This window comes from Cornus florida, unplaced genomic scaffold (genome assembly GCF_030987335.1).
Source record: "Cornus florida cultivar Cherokee Brave unplaced genomic scaffold, ASM3098733v1 CherokeeBrave_3.0.0_Hap2_Chr06, whole genome shotgun sequence".
NCBI lineage: Eukaryota > Viridiplantae > Streptophyta > Magnoliopsida > Cornales > Cornaceae > Cornus > Cornus florida.
Window position 1 is genome coordinate 49,540,022 of NW_026775576.1, and position 7,093 is coordinate 49,547,114.

Here is a 7,093-nt window from a genome sequence, read left to right on the forward strand (position 1 = left end):
CAGTCAGCTGAAAAAGGAAATGGTAATGGACATCGACAGAATGACAAAGGCAAATTCCAAGGTCAACAGTTTTGAAAGAAGCACAAGGGTGGTTTGGATGCTTATAAAGATGGGGCACCTATTTAGAGGTAGTAGAATGGGGGACCACAGGCAGGACAGGGTCAGTCATAGGCTAACCGATAGAGGAAGCCATTTGGCACTTTCTAGGGTAGTTGCTACACTTGTGGAGAGTATGGTCATACTTCTAGGCAGTATCCTAAAGCAGGACAGGGACAAGGGCAGTATGTACAGCAGGGACAGAGGGCACCGGTACCTTTATCCGCTCCATAGGTTCCACGGATTCAGGGATTGACATATCTGGCTTTACCAGCGCCGCCACAGCCTCAGGGACAGGCACAACAACAGTTGCATTATGGCAGGGTTTTCAACCCATGCCACAGGATATTCAAGCACCCCAGTCTGTTAAGGGTATGTTTCTTATTCATGGTTCAAAATATCATATTTTATTTGATACAAGTGCTACACACTCATTTGTATGTAAATCTTTTGTTACTTTATCTGGGATGACAACACGGGTATGTAATAGACCTCAGGGTATTTCTACACTGTTAGGCAATATTGTTATTTTACATGAAAGTAATGGGCATGTGACACTAGATATTGGTAGACTCAAATTTCTAGTCAATCTTTTGGTCCTGGACATGCACACTTATGATGTGATACTTGGGATGGATTGGTTATCGCACTACCATGCCCAAGTTAATTGTTATGATAGGTCTATTGTTTTTACCGTACCTAGTCAGGATATGTATGTCGTTGCTATGCCACGTTCTAACGGGGTCACTAGCACTTATTTGTTCCATATGGAGGAGGAAATGGAGGAGGGGACTACTATATCATTAGATAACATACCAATTGCACAGGACTTTCCGAATGTATTTTAGGAGATTCCAGGGTTGCCACCTAGTCGGGAGATAAACTTTGTGATTGACTTAGCTCCGGGCACTACACCTATTACTAGGGCACCATACAGGATGGCACTAGTGGAGATGCGAGAGTTGAGGGATCAGATTTAGCAATTAATCAGCTAGGGTTTTATTCATAAAAGTACGTCACCCTAGGGAACACCGATTTTGTTTGTGAAGAAGAAGGATGGTTCACTTCGCCTATGTATAGATTACAGGGAGTTGAACAAAGTTACTATTCGGAATAAGTACCCTTTGCCTAGAATTAATGATCTTTTTGATCAGTTAAAGGGAGCTACATACTTCTTTAAGATTGATCTGCGTTCTGGATATCATTAACTGCGGATTAGGGAGCAAGACGTTTCGAGGATAGCGTTTCTCACTAGATATGGGTCTTATGAGTTTCGTGTCATACCTTTCGAGTTAACTACGCACTAGCAGTTTTCATGGACTTAATGATTAGAGTCCTCAGGGCTTATTTAGATCAATTTGTCATTGTCTTCATAAATGACATTTTGATTTATTCTAAGTCAGAGGACGATCATACTAGACATCTTCGAATTGTCTTGCAGACGCTTCATGAGCACCAGTTATACGCCAAATTTGAGAAATCAAGGTGGATCCAGCCAAGATTTCAGCGATAGTTGAGTGGGGATAGCCTACTTCACCTACTGAGATTCAGAGTTTCCTTAAATTGGCAGGATATCATCATAGGTTCATCCAGGGGTTCTCGAAGATAGCGGGACCACTCACTTACCTCACTAAGAAAGGGGTACGATTCGTGTAGGATGAACACTGTCAGAAAGCTTTTGATGAGCTAAAGAGCAAGTTGACTTCTGCATCGATTCTGTCTACTCCACAGAGTGGGATTGAGCATCTTGTTTACACAGATACTTCTTTGTAAGGTCTTGGATGTGTTTTGAGGCAGGAGGAATGACTGATTTAGTATGGATCTCAGAAGCTTAAACCTCATGAGCTTAATTATCCAGCACATGATTTGGAATTAGCAGTTATGGTCTTTGCTTTACGAATTTGGAGGCATTATCTGTTGGGAGAATCCTTTAGATTATTTAGTGATCACAAGAGTCTGTAATACTTGCTCACTCAGCAGGAGCTGAATATGAGACAGCGCTGATGGTTAGAGTTTGTGGAAGATTATCATTTCTTTATACAATACCATCTAGGGAAAACAAATGTGGTGGCAGGTGCACTCAGTCGTTGACCTGTTGCTAGTCTTTCTGCTCTATTCACTACTGAGTGGAATGCTTTGAAGATGGTGGATGAGTTGTTGGATGCTTTCATGGCTTGCATGGTAGTTACACCTTCTATCATTCACAAGTTTTGAAGGCATAACTCACAGATCAGCAGTGCATTGACAAAATTGCAGAGATAACCTCTGGGGATGTTCCATTCTACTATGTTGGGACTGATGGAGGTTTGAGATACAAGGGACGGTTAGTGGTATCTTCTGCTGATGATTTGAGGAAGGATGTGATGATTGAGACTTACCACTCTGAGTTTTCTGTTCATCCAGGAGGAGACAAGATGTATCAGGATATGAAGCGGCAGTTTTGGTGGGCAGGTATAAAAAAAGGACATTGCTATTTTTGTCTCTCGATGTGGTACTTGTCAGATAGTCAAGATTGATCATCAGCAACCGCCAGGAGCTCTGTAGCCACTACCTATATCGGAGTGGAAATGGGAGAACATTTCTATGGATTTCGTGGAGGGATTGCCAAATTCCTATAAGGATCACAATTTCATTTGGGTCATCGTGGATAGGTTGACTAAATCAGCTCATTTCTTGCCTATTCGCACTGACTTCACCTCAGAGCAGTTGGCGAGACTTTATTTTACAGAGATTGTGAAATTGGATGGCATTCTGTTATTTATTATATTGGATAGGGATTCGAGCTTTGTGTTAGGATTTTGGAAGAGTTTTCAGCAGGCTTTGGGTATAGAGTTGCATCTTAGCACTGTTTATCATCCTCAAACTAATGGACAAACTGAGAGGGTTAATCAAATCATGTAGGATATGCTTCGTTCGTATGTTCTTGATTTCAAGGGCCACTGGAAGAATTATTTGCCACTTGTGGAGTTTGCATATAACAATAGTTTTCAGAAGACTATTGGTATGGCACCATTTGAGGCATTATACAGCTGACTGTGTCGATCGCCTATTTGTTGGATGGAGGTTGGCGAGAGCAGATTCTTGGGTCCAGACTTCATTAAGGATACTTCTAAGAAGATTGCTCTTATTAGGGATTGCATGCGCACTGCTCAAAGTTGGCAGAAGAGTTATGCCAATCGTCGCATACGTGCTTTGGAGTTTCAGGTTAGGGATCGGGTTCTGCTCAAAGTGTCTCCTATGAAAGGAGTCATGTGCTTTGGGAAGAAAGGGAAGTTGTCACCGTGATTTATCGGTCCATTCATGACTACGGATCGAGTTGGCGTTGTAGCTTATCGGTTGGCACTTTCGGATAATTTGGATCGCGTCTACAATGTGTTTCATGTTTCCATGTTGCGAAAATTTCTGCGAGATGAGGATCGGTATCAGCATATCAATGTTAGGGAGATTGAGTTGCAGCTGGATGCAACTTATTTAGAACCACCGTGTCGTATTGCCGACCGACGGGATCAAATCCTTCGTAATAAGGTTATCCCTTTGGTGCGTGTTCAGTGGAGTCATCACAATGAGGCTGAGTCTACTTGGGATCGGGAGGATGTCATTCGCTCGTAGTTTCCTGAAATATTAGAAGAAGGTAAGAGCGAATTCCGAGGATGGAATTCCTTTTGTTAGGGGGGAAGAATAGAATACCCCTAATTTTAAAAGGATAGTCTCAGCATTTTAATTTTTTTATTGCATTTTTAATTATTTATTGGTATTTGGCTGTTTGTTTTAATTAATTGATTCATTGTTGTTAAGTTTCATTAATTGTTTAATTGTTTGTTTATTTGAATTAAGTGGATTAATTGTTATTATTTGAATTACTTGAATTAATTGATTTAATTGTGTCTTTAATTGAATTATTGTAATTGTTTAAATATTTAAATACGTTAATTGGTTTACATTAGGGTTTGGTTAATGTTTAATTTAGGTTTTTTATTTTTCTTTTATGTTTCACGTGGTGGACGACTGGGGTTAATTAGGGTTGCCGTCTCTAATTATAAGTGACCGAGGATTTATATTAGTCTATATATATGCTATCATATGAGGTCTGTCTAGGGTTTACGACATAAACCAATAATAAAGAGTATTGAGAGGCAGAGAGGGAAAGTTGAGAGAAAACAGAGAGAGAAGTTAGGGTTTTGGTTAGGGTCAAGGGCTGAATCAAGGAGGAGTAATTGACTCATGCTCGTGGGTTGAACTAGGAGTAGCAGAGGTCAGTAAAGGCAACTAAGGTCATCGGAGTTGCTAAAGACGACGGTTTAAGATTTCTAAACTGAAATCGGAGACAAGTCTTTATTCTATCTCTTTCCCTTAAACCTGTGTTCTGTGTATGCCTAGGTAGACTCCAGGGGTTTAATTAATGCTAAAACATAGCTAAAACATATCTGTGATGCATGTTTAAACTGAAATTTGCTTCGTTGAATTAAACTGTTTTGAAAGTTTTTAAAGTGTTTAATTGTATCCTTCTGTTTATGCTTTTAAGCCTTGTGTAATTAATGTTGTTAATGCATAACAAGTAATCTGGGACATTAATTGAACACTTGAAAAAGTATTAAAAGAATTACAGAAGGCTTGGGTATCGCCGGAGGCAAGGAAGACGAAGTAGAAAGTGCCGAACGGCTTCAGGGAGTGAGTGAGCAGGCTCCCAAAAGGAGGGAGCCAGCTCCCTCATCAATAGAGCCAGCTCCAAGGGGTGTGGAGCTGGCTCCTAGCTCTATAGAGCCTACTGCCAAAGTTAGGGAGCTGGCTCCCATGTTGTTGGAGCAGGCTCTCAACTTGTGAGAGCCTGCTCTGGCCCAGAATTACGAATTTAACTATTTTAGGGCGCTGTTTGGATTGTGCAGGGTGTTTCTACTTTGTTTAAATTGTTTTAAATGATGTATATGATGGCTATGGACCTGTAAAAACATAGGAAAATAATAATTCATAAATGGATTAAGGAATGGACAGTGTGAACTTAGGGAAAAATCCTACATGTTGCACTTTAATTGTTAAACAACTTACATACTGGAACTTGGAGGTTATTTTAAATATGATTTTAATACTGTTAATCACATTTAAATAGGGATATAAGTATAGTGAATCACTTGAAATTAACTATGCTTTATTTGGAATAAATTGATACTTATTTGTTATTTATCTGCATTAATTTATGGACAATTTGGAGGATGTAAATGCTTAGATTTATTTTAGCAGTTTACATAGTTGGAATATGATTTTTAGGTTCTATAATGACTGCCTAATGTTGATATATATGTATTAATTTATATTAATCCATATTTTGAAGAATGGTTGATGGATAGATAGTGTTGTTTTATTAACTAAGCTATTTGGAGGATTGTATGCATCGGTATGAGACAGTGGCATACTAAGGATGGATTAGTTCAAATACTAAGTCCTACCTATTCTGGATTGAAGTATGGATTAACCATAAATGTTAAGTCCTACTCATATTTATGTCATGTCAATAAAATAATTGATTGACCTACATTGGTTTCTGTTATACATATATCAGGCCACTATACCAGATGGATGATATTTTGTATTAGGAGTAAATGGACTTTATATATTTATGTTATGGTGTCATGGTATGAGCTTGAGTCTCAGGACCATGGTTAGGGTGTGTATATCGCCTAGGATGGATAACTGGACAATAGTTGTTGTTCCTTGGTAGGTCTAGATATATATGACCACGTTATGTACGATTTGCATGGTATCTCTACTCAGGCTAAGATAGACCTATTGGGCTAGTGAGCATCCTATAGTGTGTACTTATACATATGTGGACTATTCTAGTTATTGTTGAGCTATCTAGGATGTATCTGCGTATCGGGTTTCTGTATAGATCGTAGTAGAATAGGACTTGCATGTAGACCTGACCCACTTTCTTATTTTTCAGGTGCTCGTCAGTTCCAAGGTTAGAGCTTGGTCGTGTAGAGCAGATACAGACACTTATTCCTCCGACTACGTAGGATTGCTTTCTATATTTAGCTTTCGGTTTTGATTACAGTTATTTCCTTTTCAGTTTGGGATATTTGATAAGGGTCCACTAGATGGATTCCCGAGTTTTTAAATTTGTGGAGGCTTTAGATTATTAGATGTTAACATTAATACTTTGAGGATTTTTAATTAGAATTCTTTCAGCTTCTAATTATTTAATTCTTTATTCATTTTGTAATTTGTGTTCATTTAAATATTAATTGTTTGATATTCCCTCGGGTTTGGCTTGGGCTTGATCAACCTATGTCTCGGATTCGAGGGGTATCAGACTGCCTGGGCACAAAATGCTGAATTTCAAAACTTTTTCAAAGGCAGAAATATTTCTAAGGCCCCAAAATGCATGAATATTGTCTAAAAACCTAATTTTTAACAATGAAGTGCAATGCAACTTATCTAGACGATGCAAGAAATGAAAAATAAAAAGAAATGTGGAAGGAATAGAGTTGTGAAACTCTACGAATGCTAGTGTTTAACGTCTCTTGCAAGACGTTGGGTCGACTCACTAGTCGAACGAATCAAAAACTAGATATGAAACATCTTTATTGACCCTCTTGTCTATTTTCTCAGGTAATGCCTCACTTACAACAATGAAATCATCCTCCAAAAGAATGACTTGAAAAGAAATGAAAGAGATGATTTCATTCCTTTCATCCATGGTCTTAAAAATAAATTCAATGATGAATGGCCTTGCACTTGACAAGGCAAAGTCTTTCAAAGACTCAATTGGAATATCATGAAACACCTTCTCTTTATCCTTTTCTCTTCCTCAAAAATCACTATCTCTTCACCTTTCAAGTTAGCTAAGGAGTCCATTAGAGTGTTCACTTCATTTTTGGAGCTTTCAAGGTCAAAACCACAATTTTTATACATTTCAAAAAGGCATGTCTCAAGAGGGTCTTTGGAGATAATAGAAGGAAGGTTCTCTTCAACAAGTTCCTCCTCCTCATTTCCTACCTCT

General features: G+C 38.6%; 1 long non-coding RNA gene across 1 annotated transcript in view; it reads left to right on the forward strand.

Moving 5' to 3' along the window:
- Positions 1-6,265, forward strand: part of LOC132311473 (uncharacterized) — a 63,238-nt gene extending 56,973 nt beyond the window's left edge. Inside the window, exon 11 of the long non-coding RNA XR_009483013.1 lies at positions 6,035-6,265. This is a non-coding gene — a long non-coding RNA (uncharacterized LOC132311473). The remainder of the gene's footprint in view (positions 1-6,034) is intronic.
- Positions 6,266-7,093: the final 828 nt, after the last annotated feature.